At 57.3% G+C, this 26,946-nt stretch overlaps 1 protein-coding gene across 2 annotated transcripts in view; it reads right to left on the bottom strand.

Moving 5' to 3' along the window:
* LRFN5 (leucine rich repeat and fibronectin type III domain containing 5) overlaps positions 1–25,291 on the bottom strand; it is a 94,412-nt gene extending 69,121 nt beyond the window's left edge. For both annotated transcript variants that reach the window (XM_053284212.1, XM_053284211.1), the window contains exon 1: positions 25,152–25,291. The gene's annotated coding sequence lies outside the window, so the exon portion shown is untranslated. The remainder of the gene's footprint in view (positions 1–25,151) is intronic.
* Positions 25,292–26,946: the final 1,655 nt, after the last annotated feature.

The following is a 26,946-nucleotide window of genomic DNA, read 5'->3' as shown; positions in this document are numbered from 1 at the left end:
AGGGCAGAGAGACGCAGCCGTTGGGAGGGGCTGCCCCTGTGCAGATTCCGGCACAAAGCCAAGGGGCCAAGCGCGACCCCAGGGGCTCCGTGTGCCCCAAGGACTGCTCAGGCCCTGGCAGCCTGGTCCTAACCCCCAACCCCCACAGCAAGGGGGGGGCTGGCTGTGCTGGGCTTTGCACTGGCCGGGGGGGGGGGGCGGTTCCAAGGTGACTCTGCTGCCTACTGGAAAGGCTGAACCCCCCTCCCTCCCTCCCTCCCTCCGCCCAAGCAGGAAAGGAGCGCCCTCGACTCCCTTTCTGGTCCAGGCACAGAGGAAGGCCTGGAGCATGGGGGGGCACCCGGCATGCACACCCCCACACACACCGCACCCCCCAGGGTTGGTGGGACACAACGCTCACTGCTCCCAGCTTGGTGCTGGGGCATCTTCAGCTGCAGACAGTGTGGCTTGTGGGTGCGTGCTTGGGGGCCTCTCAGCCCCGTGGCTCTGTGGACGCCATGCAGGGGCCACACGTGGCTGGGGCCCAGCACATGGGAGGGAGCTCCTGTGTCCCCCCCCCAGTTACCCACTACGACCCCTGCCTGCAACCTCCAAGCAAGCAAGACACCCACAGACGCTCACTGCGTCCCGCCCCCCAACGATCTCGCCAGGAGTGCCACAGCAGCCCGAGCCCCGCGCTGCTCCGACTGTGGGAGGGGCCTGCTGGCTGCCCCCACCCCCATGGCAGCCTGCCCAGCGAGCCTGGGGCCTGTGTGGCGGCTGCTTTGCCAAGGAAGAGCCCTCACCCTTCCAGCAAAGGCCAGAAGAGGGGCTTGCCGGACACAGCCTTCCACACATCCGGGAAGAGCCTGCCCCACCCCTGGACTCCTGGCACAGCCACGCTCTGGCAAGAGAGCCTTGCCTCCCCATGACTGGCCCTTGGCAGAAGGCCTGGCATCTCTCACCCCCCCCAACAGTCCTGGGCCCAGGGGGGCCGGCTCCCCTGCTTTGCCATTCCTGTGCCGGCAGGGAGAAGGTGGCCACCGCACTCATGCCAGGCTGCATGGCGCCATGGGCTCAACGCCCTCTGCCGCTCCCGGCCCCGGCAGGACCGTCTTTCGGGGGGGGGCAGCCAGGGCTGCCAGCCTGAGGGTGAGAGCACCAGGGCGCCCCAAGGGCTGAGGGGGGCGCAGCGAGGGTGGTGTGGAGCAGCCGGGATCGGGGCGACAGAACCTCCCCTGGGCTGGGCTTCATCAAGGGGACCTGGCAGTCCAGGGGGGCGGCTCCTGCCACTGATGGACTGCTCAGCTCTGCTCTTGGGGAGCAAAGCTGCCTGGGACGGGCTCTGGCCCAAGTCTCCAGAAGGGTGGACTCAGCAGGCCTTGTGGTGGTAAGCGTGGATGGCCCCCTTTGCTAAGCAGGGTCTACCCTGGTTTGCATTTGAAGGGGAGACGACATGTGTGAGCCCTGGGAGGTCTTCCCCAGGCAGGAACTGGGGCGGCCAGAAGCGTCCATGTCCCCTGCCTGGCACCTCCAAGATAGGGCTGAGAGACGCTTCTGCCCGCAACCTTAGATTAGCTGCTGCCAGGGACTTTTACACACAACAGGCTTTACTGAGAGTTCATTAGGAGGCTTTACTGTGATCTCAAAGCTGTCCCAGAAAACCAACACAAATAGTGGATTTTTTTACCCCTGATTAAAAAAAGTGGGCTACACTCTAATGCACAGTGAAAAACCCGAATTGTGAACTGCTCCCTGCTAACTCGCAAGGACTTTGGGGTAAATCTGGCCATCCTGTGAACGCACCCCCTCCATCCCGGAGGCGAGGCGAGTTAAAGGACTCCAGAAGCCCTGTGTGAAAAGCTTCCAGTCTGTGTAGACAAAACCGGGCTAGATGGACCAATGGTCTGACTCAGTAGAAGGCAGCTTCCTATGATCCTACGTTTATTTTCCTGTATTGACTAGGTGGTGTGTGTTTCACAGGAGGAGTCCGGGAGTGGGAGAGATCTTAGTTCAGAGGGCGATATCGTGGTGGGAGACGAAGGTGCCAGCTGAGGGGAAGGCAGGTAGCCTCTCTTGTGGCCATCACACCTTCCGGTCCTTCTCTCATCCAAGGCAACCCCAGTCGCACTCTCAGCAGCCCACCTTGCCTGAAACGGATGCTGCTGCCTGCCAGGCCAGTCAATGGGAAGGCCTTGGCCATCCAGGAGGCCATCCTGGACGGCCATGCGCCACGGAGACCGGGTGGGAGGCAGAGGGGGTGTGAACCTTCCCCAGTTGTGCCCACCAGGTTTCCATGTCCAGCACCAGTCAAGGCAGGGCGGGCAGGGCGGCCCTGGCCCACGGGGAGACCCCCCCCCCCACACACCACCAGATGCACTGTCTGCCATCCTGATCATTGCGCTTCCATGTGATATTGGGATCACACGACAAAGTTGGAAGTTTGCTGGTATTCCGCCCACCCCACTATCTTCCCGTCTTCCCGCCAGAGCTGCTTGAGGAGGTCTCGGATGCGGTGTTGAGGCCCCCGAGGCCATTAGTCTCAGGGGACTTCAACCTCCATGCTGAGACTGCCTTGTCTGGTGCAGCTCGGGACTTCATGTCCTCCAGGACAACCATGAGTTTGTCTCAGCTGACATCTGGTCCCCCACAGGTGGCAGATCATGCACTTGATTTGGTCTTTGGGTCATCGGTGGACAGTAGTGCTCCATGGATTATCCAGGAAGCTTTAATACCGTTGTCACGGACGGCTCTCTACCTGGTGACTGAGGGTAGACCCAGCACACCTCGGCTAGGGTGGGAGACCAGTTAGGGTGGTCTGCCCATGCAGGCATATGGATCCTAATGGATTCCTGATGCCTCCCTGAATCCGGGGGTGGGGCCCTCCATGTTAAAGGGGGCAGCTATTTAAATGTGTTTATCGTATTTTTCTACTGCCTGATATGTACATCTCTAGGCAGTGTACAAAATGTAACAAACAAAATAAAAGAGTAAAAACAGTTAAAACTTCACAAAATACAATAAAAATAATCTCATAACATTAAAAAAAAATTAAAAGAGTTAAAAATTAGACAGACCACTCCTGGAAAAGCCCTCGTTGGATGTGACCATCTTAAACAACCTCCAGCCAATTTCTAACCTTCCATTCCTGGGCAAGGTGTTGGAGCACTTGGGGGCATCTCAGATCCAGGCAGTCCTGGATGAAACTGACTATGTGGATCCTTTCCAGTCTGGCTTCCTACCTGGATATGGGACGAAAACTGCCTTGGTCACCCTGGTGGATGACCTTTGTCCGGAGAGAGACAAGGGGAGTGTAACCCTATTGATACTCTTAGATCTCTCAGCGGCTTTCAGTACCATTGACCATGGTATCCTTTTGGGCTGCCTCTCCAGCTCGCTCTTGGGGGCACTGTGATACAGTCTTACCTTGAGGGTTGAACCCAGAAAGTGGGTTCACGGCTAACATCCAGATTGGACTTCTGCTATGCGCTCTACACATGGGGCTGCCCTTGAAGATGGTTTGGAAGCTTCAGTTGGTCCAGAAAGCAGTGATGCTTGTGGGTGCTAGTTGCTTCTCGGGGATTACAGCTCTGCTGTGGCAGCTTCACTGGTTGCCAGTTTGCCTCCAGGCCTGATTCAAAGTGCTGGTTTTGACCTTTAAAGGCCTACAAGGCTTGGGGCCAGAGTATCTGTTGGACCACATTCACCCAGACAATTCTGCCAGGGCTCTTTCTTCATAATCTCAACCCCTGCCATGGACTGAGGTTTGGCTGGCAGAGACAAGAGACAGGGCCTTCTTGACTGTGGCCCTGTGGCTCTGGAATGCCCTCCCAGAAGAACTTCGCCACGCTCCCTCCCTGAGGGTTTTAAAAACAGATCTCAGAACCCATCTGTTTAGAGAGGCTCTTAAAGTATTTTAATGATAAACTGATGGACTTTTTATTTTTATTTGTGTTTCTTAATTGAGTTTGTTTGAATTAATTATATTTTATTCTGCGTTTTATTTGTTTTGTTGTTTTAAAATTCATATTACTTTTACTGTTGTGAGCTGCCCTGAGCAGTATTGTACTGGATGGGTGGGATATAAATACTTTTAACAGCAACCACCACCACCACCACATGTCTTGTCTCACACAGGTCTTGCACTTGCTGTACATGATGGCACAAATCCACACTGGAGAAACTGCAGCCACATGAAACTTCCCAACGTGTGCATCTGGGCACCACATGTGAGGAAGGAGGAAGAGGAAGGGGAGGGGGAAGAGGGGGAGACCCCCCTCTCCCCACAGAGACCCTTCCAGGCTATCTGCCTGCTCGATACTGGGGGGCAGGGGAGGGAGGGGAAGCACACTCCTTTCGGAGCACAGAAAAGATGTGCCCCCAGTGGAAGAGAAGGGGGCAAGGAGAGAATATCGCCTTGGGAGGAGAGGGTGGCCATCCCCATTGCTGCTGGCACTTTCCTGCACTTCCCTGTTCAGGGGGCACTCTGTCTCTATGGGTCCTTTCCCCCTTTGGAGCAGACACCGAGGCACCCGGGACCCCCACCTTCCCTCCAGCCCTTCACCCCAGTACGGCCATGCTTCGCTTCGAGGCGGCTCCCTTGAGGGGAGGGATCTCACCCACTGCCCCAGCGGCCCTTGCAAGCCAGGGTGGCCTCCTTGCCACTCTGATGGCGGGTTCTGAGGGGTGGCGCTCGTCAGGTTGGCACTGGCAGTGCCTTCCAGCTCCGGCTTCTCCACTCCTCAGCCAGCCAGCCAGCCAAGTCTTCAGACTCAGGACTACAGAGGAGCAAGGCGGCAAGATCCGGAGGCGCTGACTGGAAGCACAAGCTTGCCCGCCTTCCTGGTGGCGACAACGGCCCCTCCCCGCACATGCAGAGGGCCCTTCCTTGTAGCTCCGAGAAGTGCACCCCGCCCCCTCGGGGAGAAGCTCTCCCAGCAGAGAGGGAGGGGCCAGTCCCACCACGGCCAGCCATGCCCATCTGTGTCCCCCCCCCGCCCAAGAGTGTGCCCTGAACAGCCACCAGGCTGCTAGGCAAGGAGTGGCTGCATCGCTCCCCAGGACAGCTGCAGCCCGTCCGATTTCCAGCCCCGCTCAGGGATGGGCCGGCTCCACTGCCCACGCCCCAACCCGCCTCGGCTCTCCTCCTTTTCGCTGCACAAAGCGCCGAGCAACCATTGCCAAGAGACTCCTGTCTCGGGATGCTCAGAGGAGATCCTGCCTGCCATTCATTTCGCGAGTAATCCAACGCCGTCACTCTGCAAGCTGATTGTTAACACGGCAAAGGCTTGCTGGAGCTGAACTCCAGTTCGTGCTGGAAAATGTGCAGGCAACATTGTAGGGGAAAGCGAGAAGAAACCGGCCCCGGGGCCAAGGGGGGAGCAGCTCCTGACTGCCAGGGAGAGGCAAGGGAGCATCGCCTCACTCCGAGGAAGGGCCTCCTCCCCACACAAGGGAAGCACCACCAGTGTGTCAGAAGTGGCAGGAAGTCGCTTCACAGGCCAAGCGGCACACAACACAGGACACCCACCACTGAGCGCCCAGCTTCAAGGCACACAAAGCCGCAAGCCCTGATCTGCGGCTGTGGGGAGAGGAGCCCTCCGGTTCCCCTCCGCAGCCTCTGGGCGCTGGGCTTCCCTTCGCCTTCCGCCGTCCTTACAGCTGCTGGGCCAATCGCAGTCGGAGCCGCAGAATATGGCCCAGCAGGGACCTGAGCCGGCCGCAGCAGCCAGGGCCTTGCCTGTGGGGTTGCTGGGCCGCCCTTCCGCAGACACCACGACAGTCTCGCGGGCCACTGACTGGCCAGGAGACTGCCTGGAAACGGACGGGGGGTCAGCAGGATTAAAGAGCTCTTTAGCACGCCCCCCGGAAATGCTGGAGCTCAGCGGGCACGTTGAGGCTGCCCTGCAATGCCTCCGGAGGAGCTCTGGGAGCAGCCACCGCCCGCGACGACGTTTGCCAGGGACCTCTACACACAGCAGGGCTTTGAGCTCGCATCTCTTCCGGAGCGGAGGGTGCGAGTCCACATCTCAGATGGGTTTACCCCCAAGTGGCAGCGGCTACCAGGCTCCAGTTCACACACAATTCTGCTTCCCCCCCCCAAATTACTGCTGTGCACTCTAGCTTAGCCCAAATCATGTCCGGGGTGAAAAAATCCTCTATTTGTGGTAGCTTTGGGGGGGGGATGCGCTTTCTAATATGCCCCAAAGCTTCTCCCAGGGTGTGTGGAGGGGCCATTGCCAATCATTTGGCTTTTTTCAAAACTCACACTTTAGTAGATTTAAAAAAGAACAAGAAGAACAAAACTTCAAGTGGCGCTGATCAGCTTCCCAAAAAGCCTGCAGAGCTCAGGCGGGGCTTTCGCTGGGGATCAGAAGAGGAGGTGCTGAGCCTTGCCTGCCAGCCCCCAAGCCCAGCCTCCCTCCATTTTCAGTCCATAAACAAACTTCAGCAGCACAAATCCTATCGCAAGTGTTCACATCTAGGTTGCAAAACTGTCCTTGGTTACTGTTTGGCTATCAGTAAACCTTTAATATGCTGGGGAGGGGGAGAGTCGGCTCTCTGTCTTAGTGGAGAATTCCGTAGGAGGATTCCCTAGAATTCCATGCCAGGGAGAGCCAGCCCTGCTCTGGACGCCTGTTTCTTGACGTAAGGAACGTTGGTTACCTTTCGGAAACATTCACTCCCCTTTACCAGGCTTTACATATGCAGATGTTGTTGCAGGATGCAAGTTTAACAATGGAGAGTAGAGTTTCAGTGTAACCGGAGCCCTTTCTGTCTGAGCCGATTCCATGAGGCTGCATTTTTCTCCATCACAGAGAGAAAACAAGGATTTCTACTTGAAACTTCCATGGCCTCTTAAATGGTCTGGGGTGGGGTGGGGGGACACGAGGTGATCACAAAGGCAGTCACAAAGGCAAGCTCATGATAAAAATCAGCAAAGATCTGGGTCAGACTTGGCAGGTTCAGATTCACCATTCTGTTGCTTTGACTCGTCAATCTTGCGGAATGGCAGCTTAATAATAATAATAATGAAGGGAAGCCTCTCTTGCCTCCTCCTGGGATGTGATTGGTTGGAGGAAAAAACCCCGAGCAAGCTGTGGGAATACACACAGGAAGAGGATCCTCAGGGAAGGCAGACAAGAACTGACCCTGTGTGAAGAGCCCATCTAATCACCCGAAGTAAACAGCTGTGAATCTACTGTGAAGCAGATTCGCTCTTTGGATACTTTGGATTCATGGCATGAAGCCGTGTCTGGACAACTCCCAGGGGAGCCATGACAAACCTTGAAAGGTGAGAGGTGCAGTCAAAAAGGAGTTGCTAGCAGTATTATTTGGCCCAGAACATTTCCAACGGTTTACATTTGGACAGAGAGTGGACATACCAACTGATCACAAGCCTTTAGGGACAACCATGAAAAACCCTTGCTGAGCACACCTAAGAGACCCCAGACCGATGATCACCTATTGCCCAAGAAAGCCACTACAAGCAGATGCTGGATGAGCTGGTCTCGTGGTAGCAAGCATGACTTGTCTCCTTAGCTAAGCAGAGTCTGCCCTGGTTGCATATGAAAGGGAGCCTTGATGTGTGAGCACTGTCAGATATTCCCCCTCAGGGGATGGGGCCGTTCTCGGAAGAGCCTCTAGGTTCCAAGTTCCCTCCCTGGCAGTATCTCCAAGAGAGGGCTGAGAGAGATTCCTGCCTGCAACCTTGGAGAAGCCGCTGCCAGTCTGTGCAGACAATACTGAGCTAGATGGACCAAGGGTCTGGCTTTGTATATGGCAGCTTCCTATATTCCTAAGTAGTGGGCGCTCTAAGTAGAGCCTCACTCCCTGAAGTTTACACTGATGAGCCAGCAGAACATCGACATGGCACATGACTTTCCTATTGCAAAAAGCCCCAGCAGAGCAATACAACCGAGTATGGAACACGAGGATGTCTCACAAACCGCCAAGCAAGCCATCCGAGCATTTTGGCATCCAGACAAGTCACAGGTCCTTCAGGAAGTGGCAGCATGATAACAGTGCAGGGGTGAATCCTGTGCTCAGGGTGGAATTCTGCACAAGGGAGAGAGGGTGGCAATGCCTGCTGCCCAGAGGCCAGACAGCCCCACGCCTCACCCATGGGCCCTGAAGCTGGCCTGCAGCGAACAAGGCAGAGCATTTACTGGTCAGGAATGGAGAACCTCCTGAGAAGGTGCATGGAACAACATGAACTACAGTCCTGAGGAAAAGTTGGTGGACCCTTTTGGATGGTCTATGCGAGCACAATTCACAGAGATTTCATCTTTTGGAGTGGCCAAGTCAAAGTCCCAACCTCAACCCTATCGATGTATTGAGGCAAGACCTGAAGCAAGCTGTTCATGCAAGGAAGCCCTCAAATGTCATAGAGCGGAAACAGTTTTATAGGGAAGGATGGGCCAAGCCAATGGGAGAGACTGATCACCTGTTACAGGACACGTTCAGTTGCCGTTCTTGCTGCTCAAGGAGGTGCCACCAGTTCCTGCATGCAGGGTCCACATCCCTTTTCACACATGGATGTTTGTTGTTGACTCTTTCTGTTGAGTGAATATTCAAAATGTCTCCTTTTTTGCCCGAGTTACTCATTCATTGGGGTTGCTTCTCTCTCTTATCAGGGTTTAGCGTAGGATCTAACCATGTTTTGAATAAGAACTGTGCTAATGTACAGCCCAACCCAGGGGGTTCACAAATTTTTTCGCAGCACTGTATGCAAGGAATATAGCACCAAACAACCAAGGGAGACACTACACCCCCATGTCATTCCATCCAGGCCTTGGGGAAAGGTAGGGACTGATTTATAGGATCACTCTAGTCTATTACTCCAACGTTGGAGAAGGATATTATCTAGAACACACTTGGGCCAAACCAGTCATTGGCAAGCTAAAGGCACGTTTTGCAAGATATGGCATACCCATCACTCTCATCTCTAATAATGGGCCACAATATTCCTCCACAGACTTTGAACCCTTTACTGTGCAGTAGGAATTCCAGCGTGAAACCTCTTCTCCTGACTACTCCCAAAGTAATGGGAAGGCAGAATCTGCAGCAAAGATAGCCAAAGGCTATTAAGACGGCAAGTGACCCATACCTGGCTCCTTTAGATACTGCAATACGCTGTCTGAAGGGTTAGGGTTAGGCTGGCAGGACACAGAACCAGGTCGCAACTCCCTAGGAGAGACTCAACCTTAGGCACCAAGGGGTACAAGCACACTAAGGAAGCTAGGAAAATGGCAGTCCCAACAGATCTTGAGCTATAATACAAGAACCAAAGATATCTCTCCGCAGTGCTGAGGCAACACAGTTTGGGCACAACCCATACTAAAAATTGGGGGAAAGGTGACTGAGGGTCTGGGTCTCGTGGGCCACAGATCCTATGAAGCAGTCAGAGATCAATGACCAATGAAATCAGCAGAGAGACAGCACACTTCATTCATTCATTCATTCGATTTCTATACCGCCCTTCCAAAAAATGGCTCAGGGTGGTTTACACAGAGAAATAACAAACAAATGTCATCGGAAACATCTCCAGATACACATCAAGACAGTTTTGACAACTTGTCCATAAACAGCAGTTTGGAACCTGCCAAGGATCCAGATAAAAAAGTGACGTCTGGCCCAGAGGATAATGAACTCCACCGCAAGGAAATGCTTGGAACACCTACAAGACACACACACACACACACACACACACACACGCGCTGTGAAAGGCTAGCATGACCACCAATATACTCTCTCTAAAGTACTATGAGACCTAATGAGCTTAGACCAGCAGGAAAGGCCAGGTCTCTCTGGTGGGCTGAGTGCTGGTAACCTCTGGCCCCACACTGTCCGCCTGTCTGCCTGTGGGGTTTTTAAAACTTTTTTTTAATCGTTGGAAGGTGAAAAAATATGTTCTATTAGAAGCAGCCAGAGAGAGGTGGAGCTTAGAGGAGGAACCGGAAGTGAAGGGGCAGAGTGACTCGTTCAGAAAGTGTAAAGAGCGAGCATGCAGCCCCTGCTGGAGAGCCGGCTCCAGCAGCAGCAGCAGCAGCGCCTCTTTCACCCTCCCACCCTACTGACCACTCGAGACAGGAAGCAAGGGTCTTCCTCTTGGTTTCCTCCCCACTCTTGTTCTCGCCCTCTGCCTGATCCGGCTTCCTCTGATGGGTAGATTGAGCCTCTCAGGGCTCCCCCTCCTCTCCCTACCTGTTGGTTGCTTTTTTACGTTCCTTGTCCTGCTCTTGCACTATGAAGACACAGAAAGGGACACGGGCTTTCTATCCAAGTATGTAACTTCCTGAATATGTGGCCCTTAGATGTCTTCTCAAGATACTCTTAAGGGGCTTGTTTCTTCTCTCACACAATTGCTCTGTTATGATTGGGATCACCGAAATCCCTTCCCTGTACCGGCATTAGCTGCAGAAGCATTCTCTGACTAAAGAGAAAGCCCTTATTCAAGCTTCAGTCGTTCCTTAGAGTCTGAAGTAGGGGGCAAGAGGACAGCGCTGCCCAAAACACAGCCTGCCCAACCGGAGCGGTTTTCTATCCCGCCTCGGGAGGGGGCGTGGCCTCCCAGCAGCAGCACCACCCCCCTGGTGGTGTCCCCCCACGGGAAGGGCCAGCCCATCAGACCACTTACCAGGGAAAGAGGGGTCGCCAAGTGGGCTGATTATTTGCTGCACAGTGTTCGCCGGACTAAGGCTATGCAGGTCTAGCCCGTGCAAGGAGGAGAGACTCTTGGAGAGTCTTTCCCACCCCCAAATGCACCACCCCATGCTGCTGCTGCTGCTGCAGCTTCTTCTTCATCATCATCTGTTAATTTCTGTCTTTGCTTTTCATCACTGTACACAAGACAGCATAGCCCATGATTAACGCAACCCCACCCAAGAACAGCATCCTACCGAAACAAACAGTATTCAGGAACAGAACCCTGGTACCACCTGAGTTTGGGGAACGCTGACCAAAGTCATGACATTTGCACCACTTCACTCTCACAAATATTCAAGAAAGAGAAGCAAACACACCCAATCCTGGGATTATAGTTTTTAAAATCACTTGGAAGCAAAAATAAGATAGAAAGAAAATTATTTCTACCAGTCAGAGTCTCTTACTGAAATACACCCTGGGAAAGTGATTCAGAAAGCACAAATGGAGAAAAACCAGTGGATCGTCAGACCTGCCACCTATTTCCAGCTAAGAGATCAAACTCTTCAAATCTCATGGGATTTACTGAGGTAAGAGAGGACTTCATCAACAAACAATGCATTTTCTGGAGAAGACCACTCAGATACTCTAAAGCCAATGCTCTCCATTCCTGGTTTTTTCCAGACCGGCCAATCTTCCATAATGCTACTCCTACTGAAGGAAGATTTCTGGTGCCTCCAGAATCTTACTGCAGGGGAAAGTCCGATACAATGGACGTCCTTGCCAAAGGCTCCCCGACAGTCTAATTCACACATGTCCAGCTAGGACAAGGAAGCCATCATACTGTTTGATCAAGCACAAGCAGGGTCTCATCCGCTCTGTCAAATCCTCGTCATCTGGGTTCAAGAGGGTGAATGGAACCAGCCAGACAAAAGGCGATCCCGGACTTAATCCTGAGAAGTGCCCAGAACCTGGTGTGAGAGGTCAGTGTCATCAACCCTTTAGGGAACAGTGACCATAGTGTGATCAAATTCAGCATACATGCAAGGAGAGAATCGCCAGAGAAGTCTAAGAAAGACACTTTGAATTTCAGAAGAGGAAATATCTCTAAAATGAGGAGTTTGGTGAAAAGAAAACTGAAAGGGAAAATCAGGAGAGTCACTTCGCTCCAGAATGCATGGAGTTTATTTAAAACTACAATAATAGAAGCCCAGTTAGAATATATACCCCAAAGAAGGAAAGGTACCACCAAGACCAGGAGGATGCCAACATGGCTAACAAGTAAAGTCAAGTAGGGATGTACACAAAACCGTTTTTACTGGTTCAGTTTTGCCCTGCTCTGAAGCAGAAACTAGCATGGCTCAGATTCGAGCCAATTTGGGCCGGTTGCGGGGGGGAAAGGGGGCTTCTGTAATGGTAAAAATGCATGTAAAAACGGCTGCAGCGGCTTCGTTGTTACGGCTGCAGCGGCTTCAAGGGGTGCTGTGGTGGACGCGGGGGGCTGCTGCACCCCCCTCCCCCTGCCAACCTCCCCACAAGTCTCCTGGGGCTGCTTCACATTGTCACATAAATGGCTTGTGTGCAGTGGGAGGTACGCCTCTCCTAAGGCCACTTCCAGCAGTAACTAAATCTATTTTTACAAGTATTTTTACAATTACAGAAGCCTCCCACATCCCTCAAACCAGACCCGAACCAGCCTGAGCAGTTCAGCTTGACCTTGGACTGAACCAGACCTGGTACGGTCTGAAGTTGAGCCTTCAAACCGAAGTGGTTCAAGAGCTCCTCTCCCCACAGTCGCAGATTTCAAGCCAGCTCGCATACCCTTACAATTAAGGAAGCTATAAAGGAAAAGAAGACTTCCTTCCAAAATTGGAAGGCCTGCCCAAATGAAGAGAACAGAAAGGAACACAAACTCTGGCAAAAGAAATGCAAGGAGACAATAAGGGAGGCAAAAAGAGTGTCTGAGGAATATTTAGCTAAAAGCATCAAGGGGGATAACAAAAACTTCTTTAAGTACATCAAAAGAAGGAAGCCTGCCAGGGAGATGGTTGGTCAGTTAGACAATGAGGAAGTGAAAGGGCTTATTAAGGAGGATATGGAGGTTGCAGAGACTCTACAGTAAATGAGTTTTTTGCATCTGTCTTCACGGCAGAGGATACTGAGCATATGCCTGTTCCTGAAACAGGCTTTTCGGAGATGGAGGCTGAAGAACTGAGTCAGATAGAAGTGACAAGAGATGATGTTCTAAACTGTCTGAAAAAAATTGAAAACTAGCAAATTGCCAGGGCCAGATGGCATCCATCCATAAGTCCTGAAAGAACTCAAATGTGAAATTGCCGACCTCCTTGCTAAAATATATAACTTATCCCTGCAATCAGCCTCTGTACTGAAAGACTGGAGAATAGCAAATGTAACACAGGTTTTCAAAAAGGGATCTGGGGGGATCTGGGAAATTAGAGGCCGGTTAGCTTCACTTCTGTGCCAGGTAAATTGATGACAAGCATTCTCAAAAATACAACTGTTATTAAATATACAGAAGAACAGACCCTGCTGAAGGAGATCCAGCATGGCTTCTGCAAAGTTAACTTTTGCCTCACCAAACTTTGGAGTTCTTTAAGAATGTCAGCAGGATGTAGATAAAGGTGATCCAGTTGACATAGCATACTTGAACTTTCAAAACACTTCTGACAAAGTTCCTCATCAAAGACTCTTGAGAAAACTTATCAGTCATGGGATAAGGGGACAAGTACATGTGTGGATTGGTAACTTCAAGTACAGGAAACAAGGGGTAGATATAAGTGGACAGTTCTCTAAATGGAGGGAAGTAAGAAGTGGAGTCCCTCAGGGACCAGTGCTTTTTAATTTATTCATAATGATCGAGAAGTAGGGGTAAGCGGCGAGGTGGCTACATTTGCAGATGATACCAAACTCTTTCGGGTAGTAAAATCCAAAACAGATTGTGAGCAGCTCCAAAAGGATCTCTCCAAACTGGGGGAGTGGGCGACAAAATGGCAAATGCGGTTCAATGTTGGCAAGTGTAAAGTGATGCACATTGGGACGAAAAACCCCAACTTCAAGCATACGCTGATGGGATCTGAGCTGTCACTATCTGACCAGGAGAGGGATCTTGGGGTTGTGGTGGACAGCTGGTTGAAAGTGTCAACTCAATGTGCAGCAGCTATGAAAAAGGCCAATTGCATGCTAGGGATCATTAGGAGGGCGTTTGAAAAGAGGAGAGCTGGTCTTGTGGTAGTAAGAATGACTTGTTCCCTTAGCTAAGCAGGGTCTGCCCTAGTTGCATATGAATTGGAGACTTGATGTGTGAGCACTGCAAGATATTCCCCTCAGGGGATGGAGCCACCACTCTGAGAAGAGCAGAAGGTTCCAAGTTCCTTCCCTGGCAGCATCTCCAAGAGAGGGCTGAGAGAGATTCCTGCCTGCAACCTTGGAGAAGCTGCTGCCAGTCTGTGAAAACAATACTGAGCTAGATTGGTCTGATCCAGTATATTGATTGAGCAATGGTCTGATTCAGTATATGGCAGCTTCCTATGAAAATAAAACTGCTAATTTTATAATGCCCTTTTTACACAACTATGGTGCAGCCACTTTTGGAATACAGTGTACAGTTCTGGTCACCACATCTTTAAAAGGACTTCATAGAACTGGAGCAGGCGCAGAAGGCAACCCAGGTGATCAGGAGCCTAGAGCACCTTCCTTACAAGGTAAGGCTATGTCTCCTGAGGCTTTTTAGGTTAGAAGAAAAGATGACTGAAGCGTGACATGATAGAGGTCTACACTACACTTCATCTTAGCCAGAAGGCTGAGAAGCAATAACAGAGGTCTATAAAATTAGGCATGTTGTGAAGAAGGTGGAGAGAGAGACATTTTTCTCCCTCTCATAAAACACTAGAACCAGGCAGGGGTCGTGCCATGAACCTGACTGCCAAGAAGTTTAGGACCGACAATACTTTTTCACACAACGCGTAATTAACCTATGGAATGCTCTGCCACAATATGTGGTGACAGCCGACAGCCAGGATGGCTTTAAGAAGGGCTTAGACAAATTCACGGAGGACAATTCTATCCATGGCTACTAGACTGGTGGCTATAGGCCTCCTCCAGCCTCAGAGGCGAGATGCCTCTCAATACCAGTTGCAGGAGAGTAACCGCAAGAGAGAGAACGCACCCTCACCGCCTGCCTGTGGGCTTCTCAGAGGCAACCGGTGGGCCACTGTATGGGCTCGATGGGCTTCCTTGGGCCAGATCCAGCAGGGCTGTTCTTAGGTTCTTAATGCAAGTGCACTGAAGTGGGGAACAGGGAACCTTTCTTAGCAGCGGGTGGAGGAGGAGAGGCTCTGCTCGAGCGGCAGAGGATGGCCTGGCCAGCGACCCTCAGGGCTTGGGCTCCCTGCATGCCTGCACTCCGTCCGCCCTCCCAGCATCGACCGGCCATTCATTCACGCAGGAGCAGCAGCCAGAGAGAGAAGGTGCAAGGCCGGGCTCAGACCCAAGGCCCCAAGCCCGGCGGGCCTCTATTTGGCCCCACTCGCCAGGGACCCTGGGAATACTGTGCCCCGGTTCAGGGGCGCCTCTTGCGGGAGAGCCAAAGCAGGGACTTGCCCTCCTGCAAGAGCCACGGCTCGGCTGTGGCCAGGCCGGAGAGGCAGCGGCGTCTGGGCCCCCATCCCCAGGTCCTGTCGCCGTCACCCTTCACTCACCCTTGTGCAGGACTTTGGGCCCCAGGAGGGGTTGGGCCAGCGGGCCGACGGCCGCTCCGTGCAAGCTGCCAAGTCCCCCTGGCCGAGCAGCGGCGGGAGTCCAGAGGGAGTCCAGAGAGAGCCGGCGGGGAGCTCTCATCCTCCCGCCGGGCCCGGCTCCCCCTCACGTACCTCGTCATGGTTCCTCCAAAAGACACGAAGGCGCCGGTGTCGCTTTCTACCATCAAGCGCTCCCCAGAGCGTCGGCCAGTGGAGCTCCTGGCCAGATGCCGGAGAAGCGGCCCAGAGGAGGGCAGGCTCTGCAGCTGGGGAGGCAGGGGCAGCGCAGGGGGCCAGGCAGCAGCACCAGGCCGCCTCCGGCAGCCAAGCAGGGCAGGCCCCGGGAGACCAGCCGGACCCCGGCTCACGGCTGCAGGGAAGGAGGCGGCCGGCGGGGGTGGGGGGGGCGTGCTGCCAGGCCTGCCACTGGGGGGAGCTCCAAGATGCCTCAAGCTCCTCATCGGTCCTTGGTTGAGCCACCAGCCCTCCCGGAAGCCGGGCTTCACAGGCAATGGCACAGCCGGGACACCAGCAGGGACACCCGGTTTCCCCTCATGCTGCAGCACCTTTGGGATCGCCCCCTCCCCTTGGCTTTTTGGCGCTGCCCCACTCCCCTCCTCCCTGCCGGCCTCTTGCTGGGTCCAGAAGCAACTCGGCCAGAAACAAGCCCCTGCCGCTCCCTTGGCATGGTGAGCCCAAGCGCTGCCTGGCTAGCCAGCCCCCCCCCCCCCCCCCCGTCAAGGGGAGACCCCCAGGGCATCGAGGGAGCAGAGCAGGGAGTACGGCACCCGCTCCTGTCTGGGACTCTCGTGGGACGGGGCCTGTGGAAAGGGGACTCAAGGGTCGTCGGGATGGAGATGTCGTCCCAGGCGGATGTCCTGCCCTGTCCCCACTTTGGCCTCTGGGTCCACGTAATGAAGCCCCCTCCTATGCACCGAGGTGGCGTCTGAGGCCTAGATGAAGCTTGGCAACACACTGGCTGCCAGCCGGAGACATGCGAAAGCCCAAAGCGCTGCACTTAAGGGCTTCGAGGCCGTGGGGTTAGGCGAGAGCAGGAGCCCGAACGTGCAGCCCTCTCCATGCTCTCCGGGAAGCGCAAGTGGAGAAGAGCTTCCTCTCTCCTCTGAAAGCCAGAGGGGGCTGATCCTAGAAGAGACGCCGCGCCCAAGCGGGGACTTCCCCCGACATCCAGGCATGGCCCCATCCCCTCCCTCGTTGATTCCCGGATCAATGAAAAGGTCTCCTGCCCACAAGAGTCTCTTGGAGGCTCAGAGGTGGCAGGCGGTCCTCCCTGCAGGTCCACGGCTGAACTGCTCCAAGCGGCCTGGGAAGACCCGGGTGCGACTCAGAGGCGCGTCATCCTCTCTCAGGCCAGATGGCTCCACTCGAAATCTCGTGGATTGCTTCCACCCTGCCATTCCAAGCCCCACAGATTCCGTGGGACCCCTGCAGATGCAGTCGTTGCTTCCAGTCCAAGGACTGGTGGCCCGAGACCCACATCCTGGAAATGTGGGGGTGGGGGGACACCACGCCACTGGAGGACTGAACAGCCTTGAAAGCTGACAGGTGCTCTTTCTCCTGTTGCCAATGGCAGCATTTTGGGTGGCGCCAGATGCAAACCCACCCACAGCCTGCCTGCCTGCCCACGAGTCACCGGAGGCGCCCCCCCCCCCGCTGCCATCTTGGGAGGTCATCTTGGGAGCAAGCGAGAGGGATCCGGCTTCTGTCCACGGCGGTGTTCCTGGCTCCAGGGCCAGCCTGTGCTTCACAAGGGAGGGGAGGCCATCGCCCACCGCCAAGATGGTGGCAGCAGCGAGAGGCTGGCACGAGACCCGGAGCACAGCCGCGGACAGAAGCCAGATGGCTCCAGCTTGCTTCTGGAGGGCGGTGCCATCGAGCTCCCAAGACGGCAGGTGTGGGGGTGCCGCCAGTGACTCACGGGCAGGCAGGCTGCCATTCAACTGGTCTGGCTCACGTCTGCTTCTGGAGCAGCTGCTATGCGGCGCTTCTTGGACACAAACACTCCCCACCTCAATTAGGCCACCCAGCTCAGCCTGAGTTGCAACGAATCTTTAACTCGTTTGATCCTCACTATTCCCAGCGACGCAGGCCCGGCTCCGGAGGAGCAAGCGAGCTTGCCCAGGGATTCCCAACAGAACAGGGACTGGGGCCAGCCCTGTCCGTAGCCAGCCCCCCTTGGGCAGCCCAGCCCCTGTGCCGGAAAGCCCCTGGCCACTCCCTGCCCCCAGCAGCACCCCCCACTCAGTAAAACAGGGGGAGGGGCTCACGCCCAGGGCTGGAAACCCGCCCAAGGCCAAGGCCAGCTCCACACCCGGACAGTGGCCCCTCGAGTTCCTTTCTTCTCGGAGTGGAGTGAGTCTTATTCTGGGCAGCAATATCTAGGCCGTGGCTGCGCACCACATGTATTCGGAGTGGGTCTCCCTGATTCCCCCTGAGCAGGATCTAAAACTAACTGAGTGGACAACAGAGCCATTTTTGGAAGGGCGGAGGTATATAAGCCAAATAAACGAAGATGAACAAACAAACTTGTGTGAACGCTGCACATGACGGAGATCAGCCTGTCCTCCAAACGGGTCTGGAGTGTGAATGCAGAGGCAAGACTGGTGAGGACAGCACAGGACTTCTCTTCTCTCTGCTGTTCACACCACTGACATGAACAGAACGTCAGAGCAGCCCTGCTGGATCAGGGCCCTCAACACCAGCCTCCTGGTTCACACAGTGGCCCACCAGATGCCTCGGAGGCCAGAGGGCCCCCTAGTATTTTTCATCTCTGTGCGGAATGAGTTTTGTTCTGGGCGGCAGGATCAAGGCCGTGTGTGCACACACCTGCATTCAGAGTGGGGCCTTCCGGATGCAACCTGAGCGGGATTGAAAATGAACTGAGCGGACATGCAAAAACTTGTGAGCGGCCTTGGGGGGAACAGTGTCTGAGACGCCCACAGGAAGACGGTGGGGGGGGGGAGACATAAGAACAGCCCTGCTGGATCAGGCCCAAGGAGGCCCATCTAGTCCAGCATCCTGTTTTACACAGTGGCCCACCAGATGCTGTTGGAAGCCTACAGGCAGGAGTTGAGGGCATGCCCCCTCTCCTGCTGCTGTGACTCCCCTGCAACTGGTACTCAGAGGCACCCTGCCCTTGAGGCTGGAGGTGGCCCACAGCCCTCCGACTAGTAGCCATTGATAGACCTCGCCTCCATGAAGTCATCCAAACCCCTCTTAAAGCCATCCAGGTTGTTCGCTGTCACCACATCCTGTGGCAGAGAGTTCCACAAGTGGATCACGCGTTTTGTGAAAAAGTACTTCTGTTTGTTGGTCCTAGACCTCCTGGCAATCAATTTCATGGAGTGACCCCTGGTTCTAGTGTTGTGTGAGAAGGAAAAGAATTTCTCTCTCTCCACTTTCTCCATGCCATGCATGATTTTATAGACCTCTATCATGTCTCCCCGCAGACGTCTTTTTTCTAAACTAAAAAGCCCCAGGTGTTGTAGCCTTGCCTCATAAGAAAGGTGCTCTAGGCCCCTGATCATCTTGGTTGCCTTCTTCTGTACCTTCTCCAGTTCAACAATGTCCTTTTTAAGATGTGGTGACCAGAATTGTATGCAGTACTCCAAGTGTGGTTGCACCATAGTTTTGTATAAGGGCATTATAATGTTAGCTGTTTTATTTTCAATCCCCTTCCTAATGATCCCTAGCATGGAATTAGCCTTTTTCACAGCTGCTGCACATTGAATAGACACTTTCAACGAGCTGTCAACCACAACCCCAAGATCCCTCTCCTGGTCCGTCACCGACATCTCGGATCCCATCAGCATATACTTGAAGTTGGGGTTTTTCGTCCCAATGTGCATCACTTTACACTTGCTAACATTGAACCGCATTTGCCATTTTGTCGCCCACTCCCCCAGGTTGGAGAGATCCTTTTGGAGCTGCTCACAATCCGTTTGGGATTTCACTACCCGGAAGAGTTTGGTATCATCTGCAAATCTGGCCACCTCGCTGCTTACCCCTACTTCTAGAGCATTTATGAATAGATTAAAAAGCACCGGTCCCAGTACAGATCCCTGGGGGACCCCACTTCTTACTTCCCTCCGTTGGGAAAACTCTCCATTTATCCCTACCCTCTGTTTCCTGTCCTTCACCAGTTAGCAATCCACACATGTACCTGTCCCCTTATCCCATGACCGCTAAGTTTCCTCAGGAGTCTTTGATGAGGAACTTTGTCAAAAGCTTTTTGGAAGTCCAGGTAGACTATGTCAACTGGATCACCTTGATCCACACACTCGATGACACTCTCAAAGAAGTCCAAAAGGTTGGTGAGGCAAGATTTACCTTTGCGGAAGCCATGCTGGCTCACTCCCAGCAGGGCCTGTTCTTCTAGGTGCTTTACAATTTTATCCCTGAGGATGCTTTCCATCAATTTGCCTGGAACGTACATTAGGCTAACTGGCCTGTAATTTCCCAGATCGCCCCTGGATCCCGTTTTGAAAATCAGTGTTACATTTGCTACTCTCCAGTCCTCTGGTACAGAGCCCGATTTCAGGGATAAGTTGAAAATTTTAGCAAGGAGGTCAGCAATTTCACATTTGAGTTCTTTGAGGACTCTTGGATGGATGCCATTTGGCCCTGGTGATTTGTTAACTTTCAGTTTTTCCAGACAGTTTAGAACATCATCCCTTGTCACTTCTATCTGACTCAGCTCTCTAGCCTCCATCCCTAAAAAGCCTGGTTCAGGAACAGGTATATGCTCAGTATCCTCTGCCGTGAAGACAGATGCAAAGAACTCATTCAGTTTCTCTGCAACCTCCATATCCTCTCCCTTGCCTCCCCTGCATCCTGCCTCAGAGGCTGGAGGTGGCCTAGAGCCACCAGACTTGTAGCCATGGTGAGCCCTGGCCTCTGTGAATCTGTCTAATCCCCTTTTAAAGCCATCCAAGCTGGTGGCCATCCCATGGCAGAGAACTCCATAGATTAATTATGCACTATGTGAAAAAGTGCTTCCTCTTGTCAGTCCTAAATTTCCCGACCTTCAGTTTCATGGAGTGACCCTTGCAGTGTTCTCTCTAATTTTTTTCATCTCTACGCAGAAGAGAGTTTTGTTCTGGGTGGCAATATCAAGGCCGTGTGTGCACAGATGCATTCGGGGGGGAGGGGCCTTCCTGATTCAACCTGAGTAGGATCTAAAATTTACTGAGTGGACATCCAAAAGCCTGTGAATGTGCACACGTGTGCATGCCTTAGAAGAAACACTGGACCCCTGGTCCTAGTATTGTGAGAGAGGGAGAAAATTTTCTCTCCGTCCACCCTCTCCACTCCATGCATAATTTTATACACCTCGCTCATGTCTCCCTGTAGTTGCCTCTTTTCCAAACTAAAGAGCCCCAGATGCTGTAGTCTGGCTTCATAAGGAAGGTGTTCCATGTGAAGGCCAAAGAAGAAGAGAGCAGCTCAGAGGGGACTGGGATCCCACAGGAATATAGGAAGCTGCCACATACTGAGTCAGACCATAGGTCCATCTCGCTCAGTATTGTCTTCACAGACTGGCAGCAGCTTCTCCAAGGTTGTAGCAGGCAGGAGTCTCTCTCCGCCCTCTCTTGGAGATGCTGCCAGGGAGGGAACTTGGAACCTTCTGCTCTTCCCAGAACGGCTCCATCCCCTCAGGGGGAAAATATCTGACAGTGCTCACACATCAAGTCTCCCTTTCATATGCAACCAGGGCAGACCCTGCTTAGCAAGGGGGACAATTGATGCTTGCTACCCCCAGACCAGCTCACCTCTCACTTTAAAAGGCCTTGGAAACCCAGGAAGGGGCCCACTTTCCATCTCCTTACAGCTGCCCCCCCCTTCTTCAGCCAACTCCTGCTTGTCCCATGGTGGTGCATCCGTCACCTGGGCAGGAATTGCTCTGATGGTGGCGGCGGCAGCAGCAGCACAAGCTCAGGCATGAGGCGAGTGCGCTTGGTGTGCGAGGTTTGTTGTTTTGTTTTAAAGCAGCATCTATTTCAGGCTCAAGGGCACTAAAGACACAGAGAGGATAAAGCAGCAGCCACACACACACACACACACACACACACACACACAGAGCCCTCGCTGCTCCGGCAGGAGGCTGGGCTGAGGCTGAATCCCGCAGCAGCTCGGGAGGCTGGCTCCCAGGCTCTGCTGGAAGCATAAGGGGGCCATCGCAAGCCAAGAGGGACCCAGCTGGAGACGGAGGTCTGAGCGAACCTGAGCTCACACTTTTCTCCTCAAACCGGCATTTGGGCAGCAGCAGAAAGCCATGCAGTCCAGATTTCTGTCTGGTTCTCGCCTGGCCCAAGGCAACACCCCTCCCTCCCTCCTCGAGGCCCCTGGAGGGGCTGGGGGGTCCCTTGCAGGGCCGACCCACCGCCTGCAGAGACCTGGCCAAGCCCCAGGCGCTCCGCTCAGCCCTGTCCCGCCCGGCTGGGCTGGCGCGTGGCCTGGAGCACAGCCCCCCCCCTGACTTCGCTCAGGCCTGCTAATGACAAAGCTGTGCTAACGATTTCCCAAGCAGAATGTTGGCTCTGATAGCATCCCAAAGATTTTCCTATAAAACCAGCCCTGTTATCAGGCCCTCAAGCAGCAGATGTATTGATCGGGGGCGGGGGGAGCGATTATGCCCACAAGGGCCGAGGCGGGAGGGAGGCAGGGAGCGCTCAGCCTCCTCCTCCCCGCCCCCCATCTGTGGCCTTGAGTGAGGAGGCGGCTTGCCTGGGGAGTTTCCTTTGCCTGCAGGGGGGCAGAGGGGGTGGGGCCAGGCGTGGGGGTCCAGCAGGGCGGGGCTGGCCTCTTGGCCTCTTCTAGCCCGAGGACCACAAGGCAGCTCTGCATTCTCCGGACACCGCCAGGAGGCCTCTCTTTGGACTGGGACGAAGACCTCACACCGCAGACTGGGGTGCAGGCTGCTTCCAGGCGCCTCGCCCAGGACCGGCCCCCCAGCCCCCCCCATTCCCCCACTCCTACAGCACTGCACTGAGCAGCAGAGCCAGCCCACCCCACCCCACCCCCGAGCACCGAGCATAAGGAGGAGCGCAAGGAGCAGAGGGGGGGAGGCGGTTTGTGTGGCCGCAGCCCTTGACCAATGCCAGGCGCCAGCGGGGGGGGCACCGAGAGAGAGACCAGACCCTCGGTCCGTGGCTGTTGCGTGGGATCCGCCTCCAGTTCCGAGCATGTCACGGGTCCAGGGGACCAGCAGAGCCCCTTCCCCTCCACGGGGCTTGTCTCTGGCCGCTGAGGGCACAAGGGCCACTTGCCGGCTGCTGCTGGGTCCGCAGAGACGGCCTCAAGGAGCTCTCCACCTTGTCTCCGGAGAGATGTCCTGACGCCACAGCCAGCCAGAGAGAGGAGGGGGGGCTGCAAGGGGAGAGTCCGGCCCCCAAGCAGGTGGTCTCTCCTGTGGGGTGGAGCAGCAAGGTGGGCCCCCACCTCCGCTGTGGCTGCCGCCCGAGTGGGAAAGCAAAGTCGGGCTGGCCCGAGGAGGAGCCGGTCTGGCAGCAGCAGGAGCAGGCGCTGGGCAGGAGGCTGCAGGTCTGTGCGGTGCTTGGGAGCGCGCAGAGTGCTTGACTTGGCTGCAAGGAACTCCTGCCATTTGTCTTGGAGGCCTCGGCCTCAGGCCCTCTAGGGAGCAGCTGGCAGGGCGACGCCCTCATTGCCATGCAAAGGAGGCCCCTCGTCCTTGAGAAGACACCACCGGCCTGCTACTTGCCACCCCCACCCAAGCGGCCCCCTTCAAGCCAGTCCCCAAAGGGGTGCCAGCCGGCAGGGGCAAAAGGTCCAGGGCTGCCCAGGCGCGGAGGAGGCCACCACGGCAGAGCACCCGTCTCCTGACCAAGCGGGAGGGGCGGGGCGCCTCCCCACCCCACCCAGCGGCTGGATCCTGGACCAGGCCACTTCCCAACCCTCGATGACAGCCAAAGGCCAGCAACCCCAAGAGAGGCCGTGCAGCTTCACCAGCGGGCCGGCCAGGGGCAGCCACGGGTAGCCTGGCTTCTGCCACACCAGCGGCCAGCTCGGCTGCCTCCACAGGGCCAGGGGCAGACCAGGCCCCTGCCCTTTTTCTGAAGGGAGTCCTCATTGCTCGGCTGGAAAGGGTGGCAGCCCTGATTCACGGCGGAAGATGGAGGCCTGACTCCCCAGCCGGCCTCTTGGCTACTCCCCTCCACCAGCTGGAAGGCCGCCTTCGGCTCCCCAGGCCAGGCAGCCCTTTAAGAGGGGGCTTACCCGGCTTAGCCCTGACCTCAGGAAAGCCCCCAGCCACAATTCGGGGGGGGGGGTGCTGCCTTGATCTACCCACTAGGCATTAAAAGAAGGGGTGCACTCTGGAGCCAGCCCCACTCCCTCCACACACACCTCGCCCAGCAGCAGCCCGGAAGGCCAAGTTGCCCCTGCCTCTCCAGCCCCACGGGACCGGGGGGCCCCTTCTCCAAGGAGCCTGTGCTGCTGTTCAGGGCCCGAACCTCGAGGATCCCCCGGCCCAGCCCCATTTTCACCTCCGCCCCCGCCGCAGCTGGGCACCTTCGAAAGGGGGCCAGGCTGGCGGAGACCCAGAGGCGGCGGGCGCCAAGACGGAGAAGCACCAAGAACGGGAGGAGGGGTCAAGGCGTAGTCCAGCCGGTGGCAAGGCGGGGAGGGGGGGCATGGAAGGAGGCGGCGGCAGCGCCTCAGCCGAGCAGGCCTCCCACCCGCCGCACCGCCTCCTCCTCCTCCTCCGCAGGGCTCCTGCCAGCCCCGCCCTGAGGCATTTCCACGCGCCTCGCCCGCCGCCGCCTCCTCTTCCTCCTCCCCTGGACAAAGCCCCGCCGTCCGCACAGGGCAGGCGCCCCTTCCCCTCCCGCACTGCCGGGGAGGCAGCCCTGGGAATCCCCCCCCCCAGTACAGACTCTTCCCTGCCCACCCCCACACTGCCGAGCTGCTGCCGCTGCCCTCGGGACGGGGAGGGAACCGCTCGGCGTCAGGACGCAGCAGCCGCCGCCGGGTTCCCCGCCCCGGGGCTCGCTCAGCAAGCCAGAGGGGAGGAGGGGAGGAGGGCAGCGCCCCCCCCCACTCTTCTCGGCCAGGGCGGGCCAGCCCCAGAGGCGCCGGCAAAGCAAGCGAACCCCCCTCCCTCCCTCCCTCCGCCAAAAAGCCGCGGGAACCGGGGATGCGGCCACGGCAGCGCCTCCATCCCGCCACGAGAACCGCCAGCCTGCCCCGCGCAGGAGGCTCCCTCCACAGGCCGCCCCAATTGCGGCCGGGGGGGGGGGGGCTCGAGGTCCAGCGCCTTCCCAGCCGCGGCTCGAAAAGCGGCCCTGGAGCTCCCCCAACCTGCCAAGGCGGCGGCGGCAGCAGCTCGACAGCCCAGAGGACCGGGGTGGCGGCGGCGGCGGCGGCGTTGCGCAAGGACCTCGCTGTCCTCCGGAGCCGGGCGGCTGAGGGAGAAGCGCCCGCCCAGAGTTCGCCCGGGAGCAGCCGCCGCCGCCGCCGCGCCTCCTCCCGCTCCTCCGGAGAGCGGGGCTCGAGCTTCGCCCCTCCCTCCAGGGCTGCTCTGCCCTCCCCCATCGGCCGGCGAGCGGCCCCTTCCCCCACGGTCGACGAGCACCGAGAGAGGGAAGGGGAGGGAAGGGAAGGGGCCGCCGCCGCCGTCACCACCCCCGCCCTTCCCTGCCCACCCACGGCCCGCCGCCCCAGCCCAGCCTTCGCTCCGACACCTGCGCGGGGCTGCAATGCAGAGCCCGAGGAGCAGCCGGCGCCGCTTACCTGCTGCCTCCCGGGGAATCCGGCCGCCCGGGGCGCTCCTGCTCCTCCCGCGGCAGTCCTCGTCCCTGCTCCGGTGCGCCGCCGTTCAGCAGCCACAGCTGCATCCTAGAGGCGAGAGGCTCTGGCCGGCGAGGGGCGGCTTGGGGCCGGAGCGCCCGGCGAGGGGGGTGCGCTTCAGCCGCGCCGCTCGCCCCATGGAAAGCAAGCGAGGAGCGGCCGCGGATGACCTTGCCCGGCACCTGCCGCCTTACGCGCCCGCCGCCTGCAGGCTCCCTCCGCCGCCGCCGCCGCCGCTCGGCTGCATCGAAGTCCTCTTCCTCTCGGCCGCCTTGCCAGCGCCTCCGGTCCCCGCTGCCGCAGCCGCCGCTCACATCCCGCCGCTGCCAGCCAGCGACCGCGCCGGAGCTCTAGAGCCGCCGAAAGCCCGAGCGTCGGCCGCCTCTTCAGTGCAGGCGGCAGCAGCAGCAGCGACGCAGCCCGGCGCCGGCGCCCCCCGCCCGTCCCCTGGCTCCACCGACGAGCCTTCGCCAAGCCTCGCAGCCCGCGGCAGCCAGCTCCATCCCCAGCGTCGCCGTTGCAGGAGGCGGGCGAGGGCGAGCGGGAGCAGGCGGCGGCTGCCGGCCGGCCGAGAACCGCTTGCCTCGCTGCCGCATCAAGCCTTTTCGCGGCGGCGCGGCGGCGGCGGCAGCGTCTCCTCCGCAGTCAGAAGCGCGCCCGAGTGGCGGAGACTGGAAGCGTCCAGCGCCGCCCGCCGGGGAGGGGGCGAGCGGAGGGCGGGGTAGGCGGGCGGGCGGGCGGGCGAGCGAGCCTCCGCCCGGTTGGGCACTCCCTCTCCCCTGCTGGCCTCAGATAAAGGCGCCCGCCGACTAGAGGCGCCTACACTCGGCTGCTGCCCTGGCGGGGCGCGTCGAAGGGGCGCCTGCGAGCGAGGGGCGCCCGCCGGCAGCCAGGCAAGCACGGCGGGAGGAAGCGAGACGCCGGCGGGGCACCTCCTCCCTCGGGCGGTACCCCGGCGGCCGCTCCAGAAGGAGCCACGGTGGGCGCGGCCAACGAGTGGCTGGGGGTCGTCGAGGCTGGAGGTCGAGCCGTGGCTCCTGGCGCTGTCGCGCTCGTCCTCGGGCGGCGGCGGCGGCGGCAGTGCTGGAAGGGATCTTGCTTTGCTCAGGCTCTGGCGGCCGCGCAGCTGCTGGCGCTGAGGCGTCGAGGGCGACCACTGGAGGCCTGCTGCTGCTGCTGCTGCGCTCCTCGCAGGCGGCGAAACTCAGCCGCGCGACCCGTCTGAAGCGGAGCAGTCCGGGCGACTTGTGGGGTGCGGAGTGCGCGCGCTGCCGCGGGGCTGGCTAGGAGCGGCGGCGGCTGCGCGCGGGGTGGGGACTCTGGCGGCGGTGCCCCCTGCGCCTCTCGCAACAGACCGTCCGTCCTCCTTCGGAACCGGCAAGCAAGGGAAGGAGGAACCTCCCCAGGGTCGAAGCCGCGCCTGAGGCACGGAGGAGGAGGAGGGGGGGATGGGCTGCTGCTCCGCCTAGGCGGCGCTTCCTCTCCAGCACCTGGAGGGAGACTCCCGAGCGCCCCCGCCCAGCCCCGGGCTTCTCCTCTTGACTGCCGAGGCAGGGAGGGGGCGCTACGGAGCCTGTCTGGCGGCCAAGGACACCCAGCCCCGTTAGTTGCCGCTCGGAGAAACCGAGGTGGCAGGAAGACCGGAGGAAGCCGGCGGGAGGGCGAGCTGGGAAACCCCGCGCAGCAGCCCTCGCCGGGCCTGACCCTAGAAAGAAAGCTGCCGTAGGGAGACAAGGGA

Source organism: Hemicordylus capensis, chromosome 1, assembly GCF_027244095.1.
Source record: "Hemicordylus capensis ecotype Gifberg chromosome 1, rHemCap1.1.pri, whole genome shotgun sequence".
In the NCBI taxonomy this organism is placed as follows: domain Eukaryota; kingdom Metazoa; phylum Chordata; class Lepidosauria; order Squamata; family Cordylidae; genus Hemicordylus; species Hemicordylus capensis.
This window is presented reverse-complemented; position numbering and strand designations above follow the sequence as displayed.